Source organism: Lissotriton helveticus, chromosome 5_1 (genome assembly GCF_964261635.1).
Source record: "Lissotriton helveticus chromosome 5_1, aLisHel1.1, whole genome shotgun sequence".
Classification (NCBI taxonomy): Eukaryota; Metazoa; Chordata; class Amphibia; order Caudata; family Salamandridae; genus Lissotriton; species Lissotriton helveticus.
In genome coordinates, this window is record NC_136065.1 from 1891349067 (window position 1) to 1891369498 (window position 20432).

Here is a 20432-nt window from a genome sequence, read left to right on the forward strand (position 1 = left end):
GGATCCAAAACACTCAATAGATCTTGGAAGTCTAAAAGTCAAAATGTCAAATTGTCTTCCAATGACAGCTAAAACATCAAAGGTCAACCTGCTACTTCTATAGCCAAATCTAAATGGGCAAAACAAATGATCACCCACCCTCTTTTCTGCATCTGATAATCCACTGCTTGACAGAATTTTCGATGAAATAAAAGCTTTATAGCCACCGCTTACGAGAGCTAACAATGAGAAAATGTTAATCCATTGAGGACAGATAGGTATCAAAGGAAAACAGATTTAAAGACTTGGAGCAACGCATTAGTGATGTTAAGGAAGTTTCTGCAAAACATTTTGGCTAGAAATAGACATTCAAGATTTGTAGCATCACATGAAAGACCTTGAAAACTTCACTAGATGTAACAGTTAAGATTATATGGGCACCTAATGGTGATGAAGGTTTGCATTTTTGAAGACATTTCTTCTCGATTTAACTGGATAGCCCACATCTACTATCTTAAATATCCAAAGAGTCCAGATGGAGTCCTCATCGTCTAAAGATACCCAGAGATATCATTATGCTCTTTTATAGAACTTTTGCATCCACTTCAAGAAGCTAAGGCAGCCAAAGCAAAGAAAAAACTCAGTTGGCCTGGTCAATATATTTTCATCTCCTAGGACATCTCTAATGCAACTAATGCCATAAAGAATTTCTCTCTATGAGACATACCATAATGCCTTTTGGAATTGATCATACTTGCTTTTTCAAGATTATCTATAATGGTATTACCAAATCCTCTAACCTCAGAGTGGAGCTTGGAACATTTATTAAAAAAAACTGTTCAACTGCTACGGAAGTCTCAGCTATGAAAGATACTTAATTGCAATATGTGTTAACTCTTATTTGTATTTAAGTGATAATATTGCATTAGCCTTTTGTATTATTCTCAGTAGGCTTTTTTGTCCCAACGCCAAGATTATTGTACACTTGTTGCATTTGTCCACTCTTACAGTTTTTCTAAGGACAGGATTCTTTCCTTAGCACTGCATTTTTTCTGTCTCTATGTGTCTTACTCTTTCTCTCTCTCCTATTTTCCATCTCTTATTTAGTTTCTTTTTACATATTTGATTGACCTTTTGTAGACTTGTGCATTTCATTTAACAAGGTATTCTTCTATTCTGGAATAATGTTACTGCTACTCAATTCTTGTTCCATATTATTTTTACAGACTTTAATACCTGATGTCCCAGTGCTGATTACTTTTGCTGTCCATGGGTAAACACCGTCTTGTGGAATGTGCATTGTCTAGGTAATCCCATTAAGAGGTATAAGGTATTATCTTAGCTTAGTAAGTTAAATTCTAATATTAACATTTTTACAAGTTTGTAATGAAGCGGAGTCGTGGACTCTAAAAAGCAATGGTCCAGTAATGTGTTTACTCTCCTGCTGTATGATGCAAGGGTGGAGTTGCTGATTTATGACACAGGAGCATCATATTAGAAGTTGTATCCTAGGAGTGTCATGTAGAGGGTAGATGGATTTTAATTGATTTTAAAATGGACAAAAACCCTTTCTCGCTTTTTAATGTCTCTGCTCCTGATATTTTAAACCAGTTCTAGTCGAGTATTAAAATCAAACTATCTATGATATTGAGCAATAGCATAATTTATGGTGGCAATTTTAACAATATATTTGACCCATTCATTGACAGAAAGTCTACGCATATATTTGTCCCAGTTAAATCCCATAATGCCTTTAAATCTACTATAACAACCACAGCCCGAACAGATGCACCCCAACCAACAGACCACGCACGCAACCTGGGCTTCATGCTGGACTCCTCCCTCTCCATGACCAGACAAGTCAACGCCGTCTCCTCGTCGTGCTTCAACATCCTGCGCATGCTACGCAAGATCTTCCGGTGGATCCCCACCGAGACCAGGAAGACGGTCACCCAGGCCCTCGTCACCAGCCGTCTGGACTACGGCAACTCCCTCTACGCCGGAACCACCGCCAAGCTCCAGAAGAGACTTCAGCGGATCCAGAACGCCTCAGCACGTCTCATCCTGGACATCCCCCGTCGCAGCCACATCTCCGGACACCTGAGAGACCTGCACTGGCTCCCGGTCAACAAGAGAATCACCTTCCGACTCCTCACCCACGCACACAAAGCCCTACACAACCAAGGCCCGGGATACCTCAACAGCTGCCTCAACTTCTACGCTCCCAAACGCCAGCTTCAATCAACCGGCCACGCCCTCGCCGCCGTCCCCCGCATCCGAAGAGCCACCACAGGAGGACGGTCCTTCTCCTACCTCGCCGCCAAGACATGGAACTCCCTCCCGACCCACCTCCGCCTGACCCAGGACCACCTCGCCTTCAGGAAGCAACTCAAGACCTGGCTGTTCGAGCAGTAGCGGACCCCCCCTCCCTAGCGCCTTGAGACCCTTTGGGTGAGTAGTGCGCTATATAAATGCTGTGATTGATTGATTGATTGATGCTTGGAAAATCCTGGATCTCTTAAAATGTTCTTTTCACCCTTCTTTATCTCATAATGATTATAATATGCTTAGCAAAATGTTTAAAATCTACTTGCAATAAGCACAGATGGGGTGCGTTTTTTCTTGCTATTGGCCACTTCGTGCATTGGTCATTTCCCCGGGAGGATGGGGGCCGGATTTGCAGAGGAGGGGTCCGGTTTTGTTACTGGGGTCAGTTTTGCAGCAGTGCTGTAATACCGGCTCCAGTAACAAAAGCGGCAAGCAAATGTTTCCAGTTTCCAGGGGCCAGGCAGGGGCTGGTCCGAGAAAAATGCCAGGGCTGCTTTTGGTTCCCAGTCCGGCCCTGACCTATTGTAAGAATTTATATTAATGTGATAAATTTAATGATTGTAATCCTTCACAATTACACTTTGAGTATTCATGCTGTACTATTCCTAATATTGACTCTTCCTTGATAAATGTTTCAGAACTACGAGCCTGATTACGATGGCGGTGGGATCGCCACGTCAGGCCGTTGGTGACGGTACCACCGGCATTCAGGCCAACTGACCCAACCGCCACATTATGATGCAGGCGGTAAGATTGGGACTTGCGGTGGAAAGACCACAGCTTCTGACAGGTTCAAGGATCCCATCGGGGCAGCGGTCGGACTCCTATTTCCTACAATGTTCTGTAAGGCACAGTTGTAAGGGTTAGGATGTCCCTGGGGCGGTCCCTGCTCAGCCACCGCCTTAGGGATTAGGATGTCCCTTTCTGCCGTCCCTTTCAGGTCACAATTTTACAAGTACCTCCAGCTGCGACATGCCTTGAACCCCTTGATACGGTCACTGGACAGTCTTCCAGAATTCCACCCTCTGGAGGGCCGCCTACTAATGGGAGATCTCGGGTCCCACAAGATTCGTCAGATCCATCAGACGCTAACCCCTCACGCTAGAACCACACTGCTCAAAACTAGGGGAGCGTGGGAGATAGACATGCCGGATTTGACAGATGATGATTGGTCAGAGGCTGTGGCTATCCCCGTGGCGCCGCTGTCTCCGAAAGTTCTCGTCTCATTCAATTTAAATCCCTTCACCAAGTGTACTTTACCGGTCCCGTCTCTGGAAAATGGGGTCATCAAGTCCTCTACCTGTCTCAGATGTGGTGAGGCGGAGGGAACATTCTTCCATACCGTTTGGAGCTGTAGTACGCTGCAACAGTACTGGAGTGGCATTTCATCATGCCTGGGGCAGGTTCTGTCCTGGGGTCTGCCTTGGGGTCCAAAGTTGTTCTTGATCCACAGCACAGAGGGGATCGGAGGGAACCGCTATAAGCAACATCTATTGTTCCTGGGTCTCACACTCGCTAAACACGACATAGCTCGAGAGTGGAAGGGGTCCTCCTCGCCATCATTGGGGGTGTGGATAAAGGTTCTGGACTAGTGCATGGACGCAGAGATCGCGGTCTTCCAGGCCCGAGGTTGCCAGCAGAAACACAGGAAAATCTGGTCCAGATGGACGCTATACCAGGGCATAGACATGCCTCCCCTCCTGCATGTCTCTGACCTGTCCACACCTCCAACCAGTGGGTCGCCTGGGACGATGAGCTTTGGCATGTATGTGTTACAGCTAATCATGTGAAGTATGAATTGAGATGTAGGGCCAGATATACGACCATTTTTGCATGAGCAAACAGGTTTGCGATCCTGTTTGCGCATGCAAAAATGCCATGGGGTATGTACAAACCCTATTTTGCGACTCACATTTTTTTGCGACTTGCTATTAGGAAGGGGCGTTGCCTTCCTAATAGCGTGCGTAACCCTATGTATAGATGTTTTGTGTCTGCAATTGTGGGCGCAAAACACTTGCAAATTACCGCCCTCTTCAAGAGGGTGTTAATGAGGTCGCAAAAGGGAAGGTGTCCTTGCCCTTTGCAAACGCAGGGGAAACTATTTTTTATGGGCAGGCAGTGGTCCAGGGACCACTGTCTACCCTTAAAAAATTGGAACAAAAACGTTTCATAAAAAAAAAAAAAAACAAACATCTTGTTTTCCTTTAAGGTAAACGGGCTGCATTCGGAAAAAAAACATGCTTTATTTAAAAGCAGTCACACACATGGTGGTCTGCTGAGCCAAGCAGGCCACCATACCTGGGAGGTCCTGCCATTCCCAATAGGTTCGCTAATTGCAAGAGTCTCATTAATATGTATGAGCCTCTCTATTTGCAACCCCATTGGGAATCGCTAACAGTGTGTTACACACTGTTGTATATCCTAAATAGCGCCTTGCAAATTGCGAGACGCAAAAGACTCGCAGTTTGTGAGGCGCTATTTAGGCCATCGTCCATCTGGCCCTAAATGTTTAGAACTCTTTTATGGTTTGGCTCTGGAGAAAGATTTATTTAATCACAATTTTATACATTAATCTTAAAGCTTGTTTTCTTACTAATGATAGTTTTTTACCTACTTTACTCTAGGCCATGTCAATAGACAAAGGCGCTGTACTTTCTCCTTTATTATTTATTTTATATCCTGAACCCTTTATATAAAGATTAAGAGCAAACACTAATATTAAATGTTTTATATATACCTCTTTGGAAGTTAAACTATTGGACTATGTAGATGGATTCACCTTTTAGCTGGCGTATCCAGATAATTACTGAACACCTTTTTTAAGTGAAACATCTCTTTTTTCTTTGCAGCCTATTTCTTACTTGTTTTGAATACTGAAGTCTTATTTCCTTGTGTGTATTTTTCGATATATTAGCCCCACTGCAGGTCTTTTTTTCTTCTGATGAATTTGCTCTGTTCAATAATGAAAAAGGCATTCGGGAATCTTACAATACAAAATAAACGAGGTGTGGAGATGAAACAATAAAACCCGTTTTAGCACTACTATCATACCAGCAAGTACCCTGCATTTTCCAAGAGAGTAAGTAATGTTCTGTTCAATCGGGAAACATTCTCCCAGATGTCACTCTCCTGTAGATTCCCTCTGGTTGGGTCGCATTCTCTGTTTCAGATTATGAACTCAATTCTACCAAAACTGAAATGTTACCTTTAAACAGTTAGTGTATGCAAAACATTAGATACCAGAACAAAGATATTATTGATTTATTGCAAAAGACCTTAACCAGAATGTGAGAAGTTGGCCTGGTATATTATGTCCACTAATTGAAGTGGGCACCTTGCACCAGCCTAAACAACCCATATGGTGATTTAAGAGGTCACAGATAACCTTAGAAAGCTATCCAAGGGGTAGCTGTGGAGAGCAACCTTCAGGCTTAGTCTTGAAGGAATGTTAAGCAGCTTGTTTTATCAGAATGCAACCAGTATCAGTATTGGTTAAATGAAAGAAGGACCACACAGTCAACGACGACACGCCTGACCCTGCAGTCAGCATGCCCGTCGGCAACGCCAGCCAGACCACCATCTCTGCCTGGACGCTATCACGACAGAGCAGACCGCTGCAACCATGAAAGGCATCCACTGCGGGGCCACACAGACAAACAATTAAAAATTAATAAGGAGCCTTGGTCTGTCGATTAAATGAATTGAGTAATAGTCCTCAAATTTCATTAAAAACATCTCAGAGGATTTATCGCTTTAATAGACATGCACCATGCCATACAAGAAAGTCCAGAAAAGGACATAAGTGAACAGGCCCCCAACAAGCCCTCCGGTGAAGAGTGGTCTTCGGGATTTGAAATATTTGTTCCACCGCCGGCCAGATTTTAGCACCAAACATATACCACAGAGTCGCACCCATCTTGCAATGCACAGTCAACACCACCTTCGAGACCGGCTCCTTCCCCGATGACTGGAAAGGAGAAGAAGAAGTCAGGCCCCTGCTCAAGAAGCCCTCTGCAGACCAGACTGACCTCAAGAACTAACTGCCCATCTCGCTCCTCCCTTTTGCAGCTAAAGTCGCCAAGAAGACAGTCAATGCAGAACTGATAAGGTTCATCGAAGACAAAGCCATCCTCGACCCATCCCAATCCGGACTCCGAAGCAACCACAGCACTGAGACCGCCCTACTTGCATGCCTCAACGACATCAGCACCCTCCTAGACCAAGGCCATACCGCAGCCCTGAATCTACTCGACCTATCAGCAGCTTTCGACACTGTCTACCACAGCACTTTCACAGCTAAACTACACGACACCGGCATACAAGGCACCACCCTCGACTGGATCGGATCGACCCTCACCAACAGGAGCCAAAGGATCAGACTGCCACCCTTCCTCTCTGAACCCACGGAAATCAACTGGGGGTTCCACAGGGCTCACCACTCAGCCCAACCCTCTTCAAAACATCTACATGGCTCCCCTCGCCGCCATCGTCTGACAGCACGGCCTCAGCATAGTCTGCAACGATGACGTCACCCAGCTTATCCTCTCCCTCACCAAGGACCCCACCACCACCAGACTCAACTTCCAGGAAGGAATGCAGGACATTGCAGCCTGGATGAGCAACAGATGCCTAAAACTCAACTCGGACAAGATGGAAGTCCTCGTCCTCGGAACCAACCCTTTGGCATGGAACAACTCCTGGTGGCCCACCGCCCTCGGCATCCCGCCCACCGACCCCCCACGGACAACACCTAGGCATTGTACTAGAGTCCTTCCTCTCTGTGAATAGTCAGGTCAACGCCGTCACCTCCAGCTGTTTCAACACCCTCCGCAAGACCTACAAATGGACTCCCCCCTCCCCCCCTTCCGAGGCAAGGAAAACAGTTACTCACACACTCATCACCAGCAGACTAGACTATGGAAACGCCCTCTATGACGGCATCAACAAGTCTCTACTTAGTAAGCTGCAGACAATATAGAACAATGCCACCAGACTCGTCCTAGGGGTCCCTCGCCATGAACACATCAGCCAACACCAACGCAAGCTCCACTGGCTCCCCGTTGAGAAAAGAGTCACCTTCAAGATACTCACTGCATATGCTGTCCACTATTCTAGTGGGCACTTTGCACCAGTCCAAACGACCCTCATTGATGGTAGGTTTAAAGACAACCTTTATAGAAAGCTATCCTAGTGGTAGCTCTGGAGAGCAGCCTTCAGGCTAAGTCTTGAAGGAATGTAAAGCAGCTTGTGTTACCAGTCTATAATCTCATGAATGACCAAATGAAAGGAGAACCACACCAGGTATATATAAAAAATATATGTATTTATTCAAAACACAGCCCTCTAGTCGCTTTATGAGGCTAGAGGTCAAAGTACACAAAGTAAACTTATTTAGCACACAGTAAATTAGCACAGTATACGTTTTGCCCTAGGGGCCTCACAAACCATATACTAAGAAAGTGGTATAAGTACAGCTGTGAACCTAGAGACAAGGCATAGGGCCTCTAGAACCACTGGGGCAACCAGGAACCACCCATGGTAGGGACGCAGGAGACCCACGGGGGACGCGTGCAGTGTCCAAACACAGCCGCAAATCACCAATGACTTCTACAAAGAAAGTTGTGATTAGATTTTTAAAGATTAAGGACACTTAGGAGAGGACTAGGAACAAACCTCTTCAGTTCTGGACAGTTCGAGAGTCAAGACCCACAAGAGCATCGAAGTACTCGTGTTACCTCACCCTGGGAAGCCGGGTGCATAATTTATGGCATGGCCACAAAAGAAGCCCCGCAAAAAACGAGCCAGCCTTAAAAGCTGTAATTCTCCAATGTTTTTCTCCCATACACTACATGAATGTATTAATTTCAGAATTGCTTTCCAAGAATACTGCTGTGTAACATTTTTGATCTTTTTTAGTAATGTCAAAAACCATAGCCAGCGGCTTACATCGGTCTGCCCATATTCCTGATTGTTTGATGTAACAAGTAATTGTTGATCTTTTTCTGGTATACTGTTAAACCACATTGTTGCACTTCCTTTCGTCCCTCCTGTCGTCTCCTCCCGCATCCTCCCTCTATTTATTGTGTAATTGTTGAATTTTTCTGTTACATTGTTGATTCTCATGTAAAGCGCTCTGATACCTCCGGGTCTAGCCAGCGCTATATAAAACTCTTTAAATAAATAAATTAAATAAAATAGGTGTCTTTTCGTGTCGGGTTTCGTTGTCGTTTCCTATGGAGAGCTGCAAAGAAGTGCAGCAGGCGACCAGATGAAAAAGTGTCCGGAGGGATCCAAGGGTGGATGGAAGATCTGAAGAACCTGAAAGCAGAGGGGACAGAGTCTGGGTCACTTGCCAGTGACCAGGGAGGCAGTAAGAAGATGCCCACCGATGTCGGGTGATTTCAGGTGCAGGAGGTGAAGCTTGACTCTTCAGCCACGAGGACCAGGAGGTGTCGACGACAACCAGGAGCTGGATTCGAGCTGTCCCACGTGTGATATAGAGTGCTGCAGCGTTGGTATCCGGATTGCACCCAACAAGCCTTGGCAACAGCAACCCACGCAGAATGCAAAGATTGGCTTCAGTGCAGACCAGCAAGGTCTGAGGGACTCGCCCTTTGGAGGGGAGTCAGGGCACGTCTGGAGCAACCAGGAAAGCCCAAGAAACAAAAGAGTTGCCTTCGTGGGGACCCACCAGTCAACGAATCAGGGATTCAGAAGGACCCTCGAGCAGAAATGCTAGAAGTAGGCCAACAGAACACTCGTGGAGTGTAGGCCCACAATCTTCGGTGCAAATGGTGCTCAGGGCTTGGACTACAAGTAGCCCAATGCACAACTTCTGGAAATCTCGTGAAGTAGATGCACTAGCAAATGTGCACGGTCCCACGTCTCTCCTGATGGCTACAGGTCTCAGCTCATCTGGGATCTCGTGTCGGCCTCGGAGATGTTTGGAAGTCCGTGTCCTGTGTCGCAGATTCTTCGGGATCCAGCGGGAGCCTCGAAAATGCAAACCGGCAAGATGCTTCTTTGGTGCCTGTTTGAACAGGGGAGTCACTCCTTGACCCCAAGGGAGATCCTTCCGTCTTCTAGCCGAAGTAGAATGTCGAAGTTCCTGGATATATGTTGCAGAGTTTCGTCCAGGGTAATCTAAAGTCCTAGGGATTGAGTTCCTATACTTATACTAAGTTTAGGGGATGGACTAACTCTGAGGTCCCACCTATGAGAGGACCTTGAGAGGGGGTGGTTACACCCCTTCCCCTTTGTCCAGTTTCGCGCCAGAGCTGGTGCTGAGTGCCCCAGCAGCCGGTTTGAACTGGGATATGCACAGGGACACCTTGTGTGCCCGAGGCACTGTCTGAAAAGCATTCACTGAATGCACCCACCCTGCCCCAATACACCAACGCCTGTCTGGGGAGGTGGTTACACCTCCCTGGACAGGAAACCTATTGTCCAGGCCTCCCCTACTGGAGTTTCGTCCAGCAGTAGGAGGTCAGACTCATGTCTGTGGCAGCAACATCCATTTTGTGATGCTGGGCTCTTTTAAACTATTACCGGTAAAGTAAAGCTGTACATGTCTTCTCCCTCTACAGGGCTCAACAAATCCGAAAAATGGTACTAGTCCTGCAGGTCTAGTACCATGGAAAATCCCCTCGACCTGACTCCAACCCACTTGACCTCCGTCTCTGAAAACGGAGCAAAAGTGACAAGATAACAAGATTTAAAGGCATGTTTATTGCTCATTTCCTTTGTGAGCAATAAAAATGCCTTTAAATCGTGTTATCTTGTCACTTTTGCTCTGTAAGACAGAAGACAAAAGTTAGTTTGATTTCCTACTCGCCAGAAAGGGCGAGTAGGACCTAAAAATAGCTCGTCCTCATCCATTCTCCCTCGCAAATGCGAGCGGGCGAGTGGATTTGTCGAGCCCTGCTCTAGAAGGGTGGAATTCTACCCCCGCCGCCAGGACTGGCAGGGGGGTAGTATTCCAAAGTGTTTGACACCAAACACGTCTTGTTTTTATGCAGCAATTCCAAAGTTAGCATTTACCATGAGATTATAATGCACTTAAGAGTATATGGTATGGCTGTATCACAGAACAGCTATAAGGAAGTGATTCTGAAAGCTGCAGAGGGGCTCAGCTCATTCCTGGGCACCCTCTCACACAAAACCAAGCACTCTGCCTTCAGGATTGTCAAGGCCTGCCATAGAAGTGACTTATACGTTTATGTGTCTGTATATATAGGTAGGTAAAGGTATACTATATCTTAGTAAGGGGTACTTACACCACCATACCCAGGCTACAGTAGCAGACCTGTGGTGCCATTTTTGAAGGCTTCCTGTGGTGGCATAATACATGCTTCAGCCCCTGGTAGGCCTCTGGGGTACCTATGCCCATGGTACCTAAGGTACCATATACTAGGGACTCACAAGGGTAAACTAGTAACCAATCTAGAGTGTACCTAATGTACATGCAATCAGTTTAGAGAGGAAGCAGCTAGGCTGGGGTCCTGGTTAGCAGGGCCCCAGCCAGACTAAAGTCGATAAATCAGTGAAACACCAGCAAAAAGTGGGGGTAACCATAGTAAGCAGATCCTACCCTCCTACACTCACCTACAAGTGCCTACACAACACTGGACCCCAATACCTCAACGACAGAATCACCCTCCATGTACCCAAACGAAACCTCAGCTACACCAACTTACTCCTCGCCGAAAACCCGAGCATCCTCAGAGCCAGAACAGGGGGAAGATCCTTCTCCTACATCGCAGCCAAGACATGGAACGAGCTCCCCACCGACATCAGACATGCCCCCTCCCTGAACACCTTCAGGAAGGCTCTGAAGACCTGGCTCTTCGACTGATACGAAATTGCTGACCCCCGTCCCCCCCCAATCGCCTTGAGACCCTCACGAGTGAGTAGTGAGCTTATAATTCCCCTGATTGACTGACTCTAGTTATAAAAATATGTATTTATTAATATAACACTATCTAGAACGACACAGTATCCCCTACATGTAGATAATTACAAAACACAAAAACACAGTACTTAAGCACAGAAATGATAGTAAATGGCACTAATGCATAGTGGGCCTCAGGCGGGAACCAAATCATATACTAAAATAGTGGTATAAGAACCACGACTCGAGTCAAGGCAGTGTCTAGAGGATGTAGGATCGCTGGGACCCCAACGAACCACCCAAGGTGAGGAAGTATGGATCCCACGGAGGACGGGTGCAGTGTGGTAACACAACCTTGTGTTCCGTACAATTCTATGGAAAAGACGTGGTTGAAACCCCGTGGAAGTTAGGAGGTACCCAAGTTACCTATCCCAGGGAAGCCGTGTACATAGGCCTGAAATAGTGTCGGAAACCGATGTTGAACCCAATGGAGGACTTCGAAGAAGAGCCGTTGCTTGTCCGTTGGAATCGAAAGGTGGATTCTTGTTGAAGAGTACATGAAAGCAGAAGGGACAGAGTCTGGGTCACTCAGTAGTGACCAGGGGCTCATTAGACGAATGTCCACCGACGTCGGGTGCTTCAGGGGAGTTGATGGAGTTCTTGACTCTGCAGCTATGGGGACCAGGAGACGTTGAGGACGACCAGGAGCCGGATACGAGCTGTCCCGCGAAGGATGTAGAGTACTGAGGGGTTAGTGTCCAGCTGGAGCACCAACAAGCCTTGACAACGGCAACCCACGCAGAAGGTCAAGGATGTGTACGTTTCAGACCAGCAAGGTGCAGGAGACTCACAAAACACAGGGGAGTCACGGCAAGCCTGGAGCAACCAGGGGAGCCCAAGAAAAGCAAAGTTGACCCTCAAATGGAGGCGCAAGAGGACCTTGAGCGATTTCACCAAACAGTGCCCCAAAGAGCATTCGGTGCGAGGAGGCCGGAGTTCTTGGTAGGAAATGGTGCCAGAGGTTGGGGCTTGACGGAGCCCAATGCACTTGTTCGGGAAATGCCAACAAGCATATGCACTTGAAAATGTACGTGGTGCACAGGGATTCGGGTATTGCAGCCCCCACGGGGGATTCTGACCTCAAACTTGGTGAGAGGGTAGCTCGGACCTCCAGGGATGTCAAAACCCATCTCTTGTGTTGCCAAAGCCTTCAGAGTCCGTAGGAGCTCAGGGACTGCATACCGGAGAGCAGTGTTGCAATGCCTGGATTGCAAGGGAGTGACTCCTACACTCCAAGTGAGATATCTTCGTTTGTCCATGATGATCTACGGATCCTACACGGATCCTGTATGGTGCACGGGCACAGACGAAGCTTCAGACTGAGTGGGAGACGAAGTCGGGCCCAAACGAAGTCCAGCGAAGACCAGATGGTCGAAGCTCAGCGGTTTCTGGTTCAGAATCTTGTCCACGTCGAATCTAGGGTCCTACAGTCATGTAAGCCCTTTTGTACCCACGGGAGAGGGTTGGACAGATTCAGGGGACCCTCCCAGGGGAGGGTCTGGACAGTGGGGAGGTTACTCCCATGTCCTTTGTCCAGTTTTGCACCAGAGCAGGCGTAAACAGCTCCCAGGACAGGTTTGTACTGGACTATGCATGCGGACACCAAATGTGCCCCTCATGCAGACTTTCGGTCGCTGGAAAGCGCACCCACCCAGCCCTAATACACAAAATCCTGTCTGGGAGTTGTTCTGCCTTCCCCTGCTCGACCTTGGCTCAGCAGCAGGAGGGCAGAAATGTGTCTCTGGTCGGTAGCAACCATTTTGTGCTGCCCGGGACTATAAGGCTGGTTCTGGAAACACCAGGAACCAAACGAAGCCTGCTTCTGAGGGGTGGAATCTTACCCCCACATTACTGGTGTGGGGGTACGATTCCAACATGTCTGAACACAATAGGGTTTGTTTCAGCCGTTTTAGAGTTGGTCATCACGTGGTCGCATAATGCCACTCTATATGTCGTAAATGGCTGCGTCACTAACAACCCGGGAGAATGGACTCCGCAGGGGTGTCCTGCTCATACAGTGGCACCCTCTCACTTAGAACCAAGCACCCTGCCTTCAGGATTGTTAAGGCCGGCTACAGGGGTGACTTATAGGTTTTAAGTGTAGTGACCCTTAGATATAGTAACCCTATATCTTAAGTACATGGTGCATGCACCAACTTACACAGGTTGCAATGGAAGACCTGTAGTTTCCATTTTGCATGGCCTCTCATGGGTGGCATAATACAGGCTTCAGCCCATGGGAGGCCTCTGAGGTACGTTTGCCCTGGGTACATGGGTACCATGTACTGACAAGGGTAGCCCAGTATCCAATCTGGAGTGTACCCAAGTACATAGCATAACAGTTTAGGGAGAAAGCAGATAAACTGGGGTCCTGATAAGCAGGATCTCAGTCCAACCATTCAAAAGCAGTATTACATTTAGCAAAACGTGGAGATAACCATAAAAAGCAGATCCTACTTTCCTACACAGATTACATCTTTTCGGAAGGATTTATTAAAGTTGTCTTACGATTCTTGGTGGAAAGGACTACATGATAATCATAGAATTAACACTGCTGTTGTTTATATTATTCTTCCTGCTAGATGAGGTGACATCATCCATGGCAACCAAGTCCACCTTCTCTGGAGCACCAACGCCTGACTGCTTGCCAAGACCAGCGTACCCTGTGAGAAAGAGGAGAGCACTGGAGGGAGCAAGATCTAGTGGGGGGCCCTAACGTAAGGACTCCCTGTGTGAGGTGTGAGGGTTTGTTTGTGCACCGACCGGGCCGTCGTCACCTGTGTGCAACATTGTTTTCAGTGACCCCTGTATGCCAGGAGAGGCCCACTATAGATGGAGTCATCTGTTGAGCACGGTGCTGGTTTTGCTACGCCCGTAACGCTACGCGATAGTGATCCTGTATGCCAGAGGGGACCACCAGTAAAGTTACCACTTCAAGGAGTACCCCTTAAGTCAGGAGGGGCTGCCGGTACCAATATTGCTTAAAGGACATGAGCCACTACCCGAAGGACAGACTGAGGGTACGATACGCAGTTTAGACCCGTACTGTGAGGGAGCTAACCCAGACTCACCACGGCAGACTGCCGGAGACGCCGTGGACAATATCGCATTCTTGCTAGCTCCAGTCGGGAGTTGAAGAAAGGCTCCCCCTTCTTGAGCAAAGTCAACTTGATGCATCTTCGTGAGCATGGAGCTGGTCTGACATCTGAGAGACTGCCGGCGGTGCTGCTCAGGAGAAAGAGCCTGCGCCGCCGGGGGCTGCTGCGTGGGCCGCTTGCAGCCCAACTTCTCCAAACGTAGCAGGACCTGCAGGTGCGCGCTGCATCACTGAATTTATCCTTGCTGTGAAAGTGGGTACGACGGAAACTGGACCAATTGAGCCCGGGGGACTCAGCGCTAATGGTGCTGTGGCACCATATATACTTTTGACTAAATTCCTAAAGTCATTAGGAGAACTCTTGAGTATGGCCTAATCATTTGCATTCCATGATTCGGCCAACAGTGAATTGGGAATAACCATAAACATCTTATACAAAGAATGGTGGGACAGGGATTTGCCTGATAACTACTAGAGCCCCGACCTCAAGGGGGGAGTGTGTTGTTGCTTCTTACTGTCACACTTCCTTGCATGTGTACAGTTAAAAATGAAATACTACTTTTGTATAAAAGCAGTATTTGGCTGGACACTGATATATTGTTCATCTGTTTGCATCTGTTTTGAGTTATGAGTCGTGGTCACGGAGCTGTATCGACATCTCCCCCCTTCCCCCTGCCCTCCTTCCTCCCCCCCTGCCCTCACCTCTCCCCCCTCCATCCCCCCCTGCAAGTCAAATGCAAAAGGGGTAATTGGCCTAGTGGAGCAGGATCCATTGTAGGCCGGGTCCCGGTACATCAGGAGTAAAAGGCTTCAACCACCAAGGTTGTGCCCACTAACCACTGTGTGCCCTGTGGCCCTCTGAAAGCGGGCCTGACATTACGTTAATTATTTCGATAATAATGTATTCATTTGGACCTATATATTTAAATATAAAATGTATTTTCCTCCCCTTGAAATCTTCGGAGAGGAGAAGAGAAAGAGAAGGGAAGGAAGTCAAGAGTGAGCTGGTGCATGCTACATTAAGACAGAGTGAAACACAGATAGGACGAGAAGTGGAGAAACAATCAGAGAACGACAGAAGCAAAAGAAAGAAAGTGAACTGAGCCAGACAGTGTAATCAAAAACAGGGAATGAAGATAGAAGCAGAGTAAGAATGACAGACAAATGTGAAAATGACAGAGGGAAGGGGATTTAAAAATACAGAGGCTGGAGAGGAAAAAGAGTGTGGAAGAGCGAGAGACATGCAGTAGATATACATAACAGAGGCACGTATAGAAGAGAAACAGAGACTGAAAGAGAAGAGATGTGTGAAAAAGAGATTATACAGAGGCAGAAGAAAATGTCTTGTTACTGCGGAAAAATTCGGATCCACTACTTGTAAACCCAATGAGGATGGTTCCCTTAAAGCCTCAGAGTCCTAGTTGATGCTTCTCTCTCAATGGAATAACAAATAAACAGCACCAACCAAGGAGGCTTACAGACTCTAGGCCTGTCCTACCTCATAACATTCTTTTCAAAACCAGACTTCAAGGCCACAATCATTCTTCCAACTCTGAGCAAATGTGGACTATCGCCATCCCCTATGAAAAGACAATACAATTCAACACGGAAATTTAAAAACACAGTACAACTGAAAAAGATACACAGCCTTGATCTACACTTAAAGTGATAATTAGAAATTAAAACACATGACTGCTGTCTTCTTATGGCTACAATGGCGGCTAGTAAAACAAAAAAGTCAGTTCAACCTCCTCATCATTGTGTATACATCTAATCATGAAATGGGACAAAATAAGTGATGTCCTACCTCAAGCAAACTGAATTCTAAGCTCGCCCACTATCAAACTGCTGGTATGGTGCAAATTCTGCTGTCCTACAATGAAGAGATAAAATGTTGTGGTTAGTGCCAAGTCCCACTGGAACGCATTCCTTTCAGAGCTAAAATAAATCACCAAACTCCTTTCACTATGAAGGGCTCTGAAAAACTAGCCACTGCAATGAGCACTCAGGGCTAAGAATCATCATATGGAATCCTCAAACCATTTCGACCTCCATTTGTCAGCTTTATTACAAAACTGACCCATATTCAGTTGAGAAAGGTAAAAAGTCCAGATGCCTATCAACACAACAATTTCTGGACCTGTCATAAGCTTCACTGCCCCAAATAAAAGGTCTCCACAATCAGTATTCAAAGTTTGTTTAGGTAGATCGGAGCCATGAAAGGTTTTCCGGATTATCACCCTATTATGTAAACACATCCATATTAGAGTCACTGTAAACTCATTTGATCCCATGTGGTAACTCTAAAACCTGGCATGGCTCTATTCCTCGTGGATCAACACTGGGCATCCCTACATTACAAAGCAGCTTCTCAACAAAAGCTCTGATCACGCTGCACCAGTAGGAATGTTGCTCTCCCTTCCCAGATCATCATGAAAGGTTTGGTCACAGTGTGAGCACCAGACTGTCAGCTGATCTCAGCGCTAATCTCCGAGGCAGCATGCTTGCGCCTCAAGCAGGAACTTTGACAGCACAACGTCCACACTGCAGCATAACAGCAGATACTAGCAAGCCAGAGTTATGGTAACACAGCAGCTAAAAAAAGGAAATACTTACTTGCAAAACACGATTGTAATTGGGAAGACATATTAGAAAGTTTTACAGATTTGAAGTACAACACGAGAACTCAGCGATTAGACTACCAGAACAAGCATTTACAATGCAACGGTTTCGCCTTTGGAAAAGTTAGAGCTATTGGCATTGTAAATGACAAAATTTGTTTTTAGGGCGAGCTGATGTTGCATTCATGCAAAGCATGAATGCATCAGCTCGCCAACTTATGCTGCCCGTATTTAGGAGAGTGGACAGCTACCAGACGCGCGCTTTGACTAGGTCGGATTTCACCTCGGGAGCGAGCGTCTGAGCCGCGCCTGCGCAGATGAACTCCCAGCCCCTGCTATACACACACGCTGCCGCCCCCCACCCCCACCCCCTGCACCCCCTGCATACACACAGACACGCAAGCACGGAGCCCCACTCACCCGGACTTCTACTCGTCCCGCTCCGGGCTGCTCACTCCGACGTAAACGGGCACAGGGACACAGGCACTCCGCTCCTTGGCTTCCCGGGCGGACGCCGGCTGCACTCAGAGCTCTCCTCTCTATGCACCGAAGCCATGCGCCAGCCACTGCAGCCTGCCTCCTGGAAAGCTCCGGCCGCGTGTCCGCCCCCGCCCCCGCCCCCGTCCCAACAAAGGTTGCCTGGCTTCCTGTTGAAGCCGGGCTGCGGCGGTGAGTTTGCTTGTTCAATTTAAAACGGCTGTTGGTGGCAGGACACGCACAATGTGTTTTTTTCTGCAACTTTAGAACGCCTTGTTGTTTTTTGGGGTCTGCATATTTGACGCTTTTCATCCTTCCAACAACTGTGCGAGTGTGATCGAGAAGAACGTCCGTTCCGGTCCCAATATGTCAGTGACGTGTGTTCCTGGTCTTAATATGTCTCTCCATGCGCCGATTTCTTTAGATCCCTTTTCCAGTGTCTGTCCCCATTTATCAGCCTATTCCACCCCTCTCTCCCTCCGCCAGTGTATTCTCTGACCTAGTTTCAGTGTGCTCCCAGTCCAAGTATTCATGTATTCAGTGTCACTGTGACTGTTGTGTATCCCTGCCTGCATGTGTTGCCTGTACACGCATTCCTCTCCTTCTTTCTGGCCTCCATCACATGATCACATTTTGTGAAACCAGCCGGCCCTCTAACTGCAGCATTTAATACTTTTTGCATTCTGATCACGAGATTACAAGACAGCCATCCCTTTATTTTTTTCAGTTTTTGTATTGCACGAGCATGACTCCTAACCATTGGAGCACTTTACACGGGCACCCGATTACATCACATAAGGTCAGATTACAATTGCAAAAATAATAACTTGAGTTGACCGTACCGTTCTCTTCACCCCATCACCCGCCCTCCTCCAGCTGTCCGTTCTGTTTACCCCAGCTCCCGCTGTTTTAATACATATTGTACAGCAGCCCGGGCTACAATGCAACATGACTTAAAGGTAAAATAGCGCTGTGGTGGCGCAATCAATACTGGCTGCGTCATAGCACTTTTTGATTTTTTTTTTTGCTAAAAGCCATGTTGCGCAGCAGCTCGTACTGCTGTGCAGCATGTAAAAACAATATTAACTAAGCCAATAGATCTCACAAAGGGGACACCTATTAGCTTTGCCAGTGCTTGTTTTTGGTAGTGTTCAATATCATTATCCTAAGTTTAAACGCAATGTATCAATTATAGTTTAGGATAATGGAATTACACTGTGGATTTTTTACAAGCCCTTGCTCTTAATTTTGCTGGTTTATGTTTTGCAATAAGAATTTTTGCAGAAAGTTTTTGCTTTTACTTGATGTTTTTACATATCTTTGTTAGCAGATTCTTTTTCCGGATACACAAAAATTATGAAGTCCGTAACCTGTGCAGAGCACGGTTTCTTTGATTCAGGTTCTTGACTTTACTGAAAATAAATAGGGGTACTTAAACTTAAGGATGCATCATGATGTTAGTCATGAATATCTATGCAGGGCGGGGGCACCGTGGACTAATGGGCCCACTCCAGAATGTGTTTGATGTCATAGTCACACGTTCATCCCTGTGGAACCACTCACTTTCATCCTTACGAGGATGATATAATGTGTATTATTGAATGGAGTATGAATAAGCATCTTCTATTTCAATTACGTTTTATGGTATGGCTGGTTAAATGCAGCTGTAGCTAGTTGACTTGATGGACTTTTGTTAATCTAATTGTCGCAAAAACGGTCAGAAACTTCGTTTTGCACTATTTCCTGCAATCTGGGTAGTTCTGAATGTGGTGCTTAGCTCCTCAGAAAAGAGTGCATTCCTTCAAAGTGTAAGAAGCGAATTAAGAGTGGCAGGAAAACAGGAGTAGAGGCTGAAGGTAAGAGAATAGGCGAGGTATGCCAGGGTTTCTTGATTAGCATGTGAAATTACTATTAAGAACAATTTTTTTTAAGTTAGCAAGAAAGCAGTTTTATATAGTGATCTACTTAGTTAAGCTGACATTAGGGCATATCTGTGCCACCTGTACAGGATAGTCTGCTCATTTTCAAGGTTTCGTCTGCACACCGCTTGTGCTGTGCTTGCAAAATCTCTTGTAACGAAAAAAAAATCTTAATAGGGGCTAAGAGCCATCCCATTACTTAGCTTGAATTACCATTGGTTGGCTCACACGTCGCTCTCGTTTTCTTGCTTCTTATTGGACAGCTCTTCCTCCTCGCCTCCGGCTTCCTCCTCAGGCTCCATGTGTGTCCATACTATAGAGCTTGGACCAAGTACTTCATCCTGTCTGTGCTTGCATGCATGCATGCAGTGGTACTTTTTAGGGCGAGCTGACGTAGCTTGCAATGCGAAGCATTGCAAGGCGTCAGCGAAGACAACTAATGTTGCCCGTATTTGGGAAAGTGGATACGAGAGGGGCACGAGCGCAGACGCGGATTTCACCTCGTGGGCGCGCACGTCGCCTTGCCCCTCTCGTGTCTCATTCCCTTGCGCAAACACACTCCACAGTCACGCATGCGCACATACCCAGCCACACACACTGCATACACACACTGCATACACACACGCAGACCCACGCGCACACACGCAGACCCACGCGCGCACACACAGACACATTCGAACAGACACACACTCGTACACCCCCCTCCCCTCCCACTCACCGGGCTCTTTCGGCGTGTTCCGTGTCTCCTCTGCAGCGCTGGTCGGAGTCGGCCGGCTTCACTGCTTCCTCGGCGGCGGCGGGCGGAACTTCCTGCTGGATTGCAGGCCCCGCCCCCGTCTCGGCCAAAAGTGCCTGACTTCCGGTTTTCACGGAGCAGGGCTGCGGCGGTGATTTCTTTTGGGGGCAACAGCGGTAGGCACCCTCGAATTCTCAATGCAATATTAGTATTGGCAAAAATGTGTAACGAGTCGCCACAATAATAGTATTTATTTAAAACGTAACCTACCTGCACCTCAGAAGGGTTGTGTTCTTTTCCCTTTGCCTGTCTGTGCACGGTCAAG

At 47.0% G+C, this 20432-nt stretch overlaps 1 protein-coding gene across 7 annotated transcripts in view; it reads right to left on the reverse strand.

Annotated features, from left to right (window-relative positions):
• Positions 1 to 20432, reverse strand: part of ATP6V0A1 (ATPase H+ transporting V0 subunit a1) — a 290761-nt gene that overhangs the window by 235865 nt on the left and 34464 nt on the right. The window contains exon 2 of one of the 7 annotated variants that reach the window (XM_078645381.1): positions 16162 to 16227. The exons of the other annotated variants lie outside the window; for them this stretch is intronic. The gene's annotated coding sequence lies outside the window, so the exon portion shown is untranslated. The remainder of the gene's footprint in view (positions 1 to 16161; positions 16228 to 20432) is intronic. 7 annotated transcript variants of the gene reach the window in all.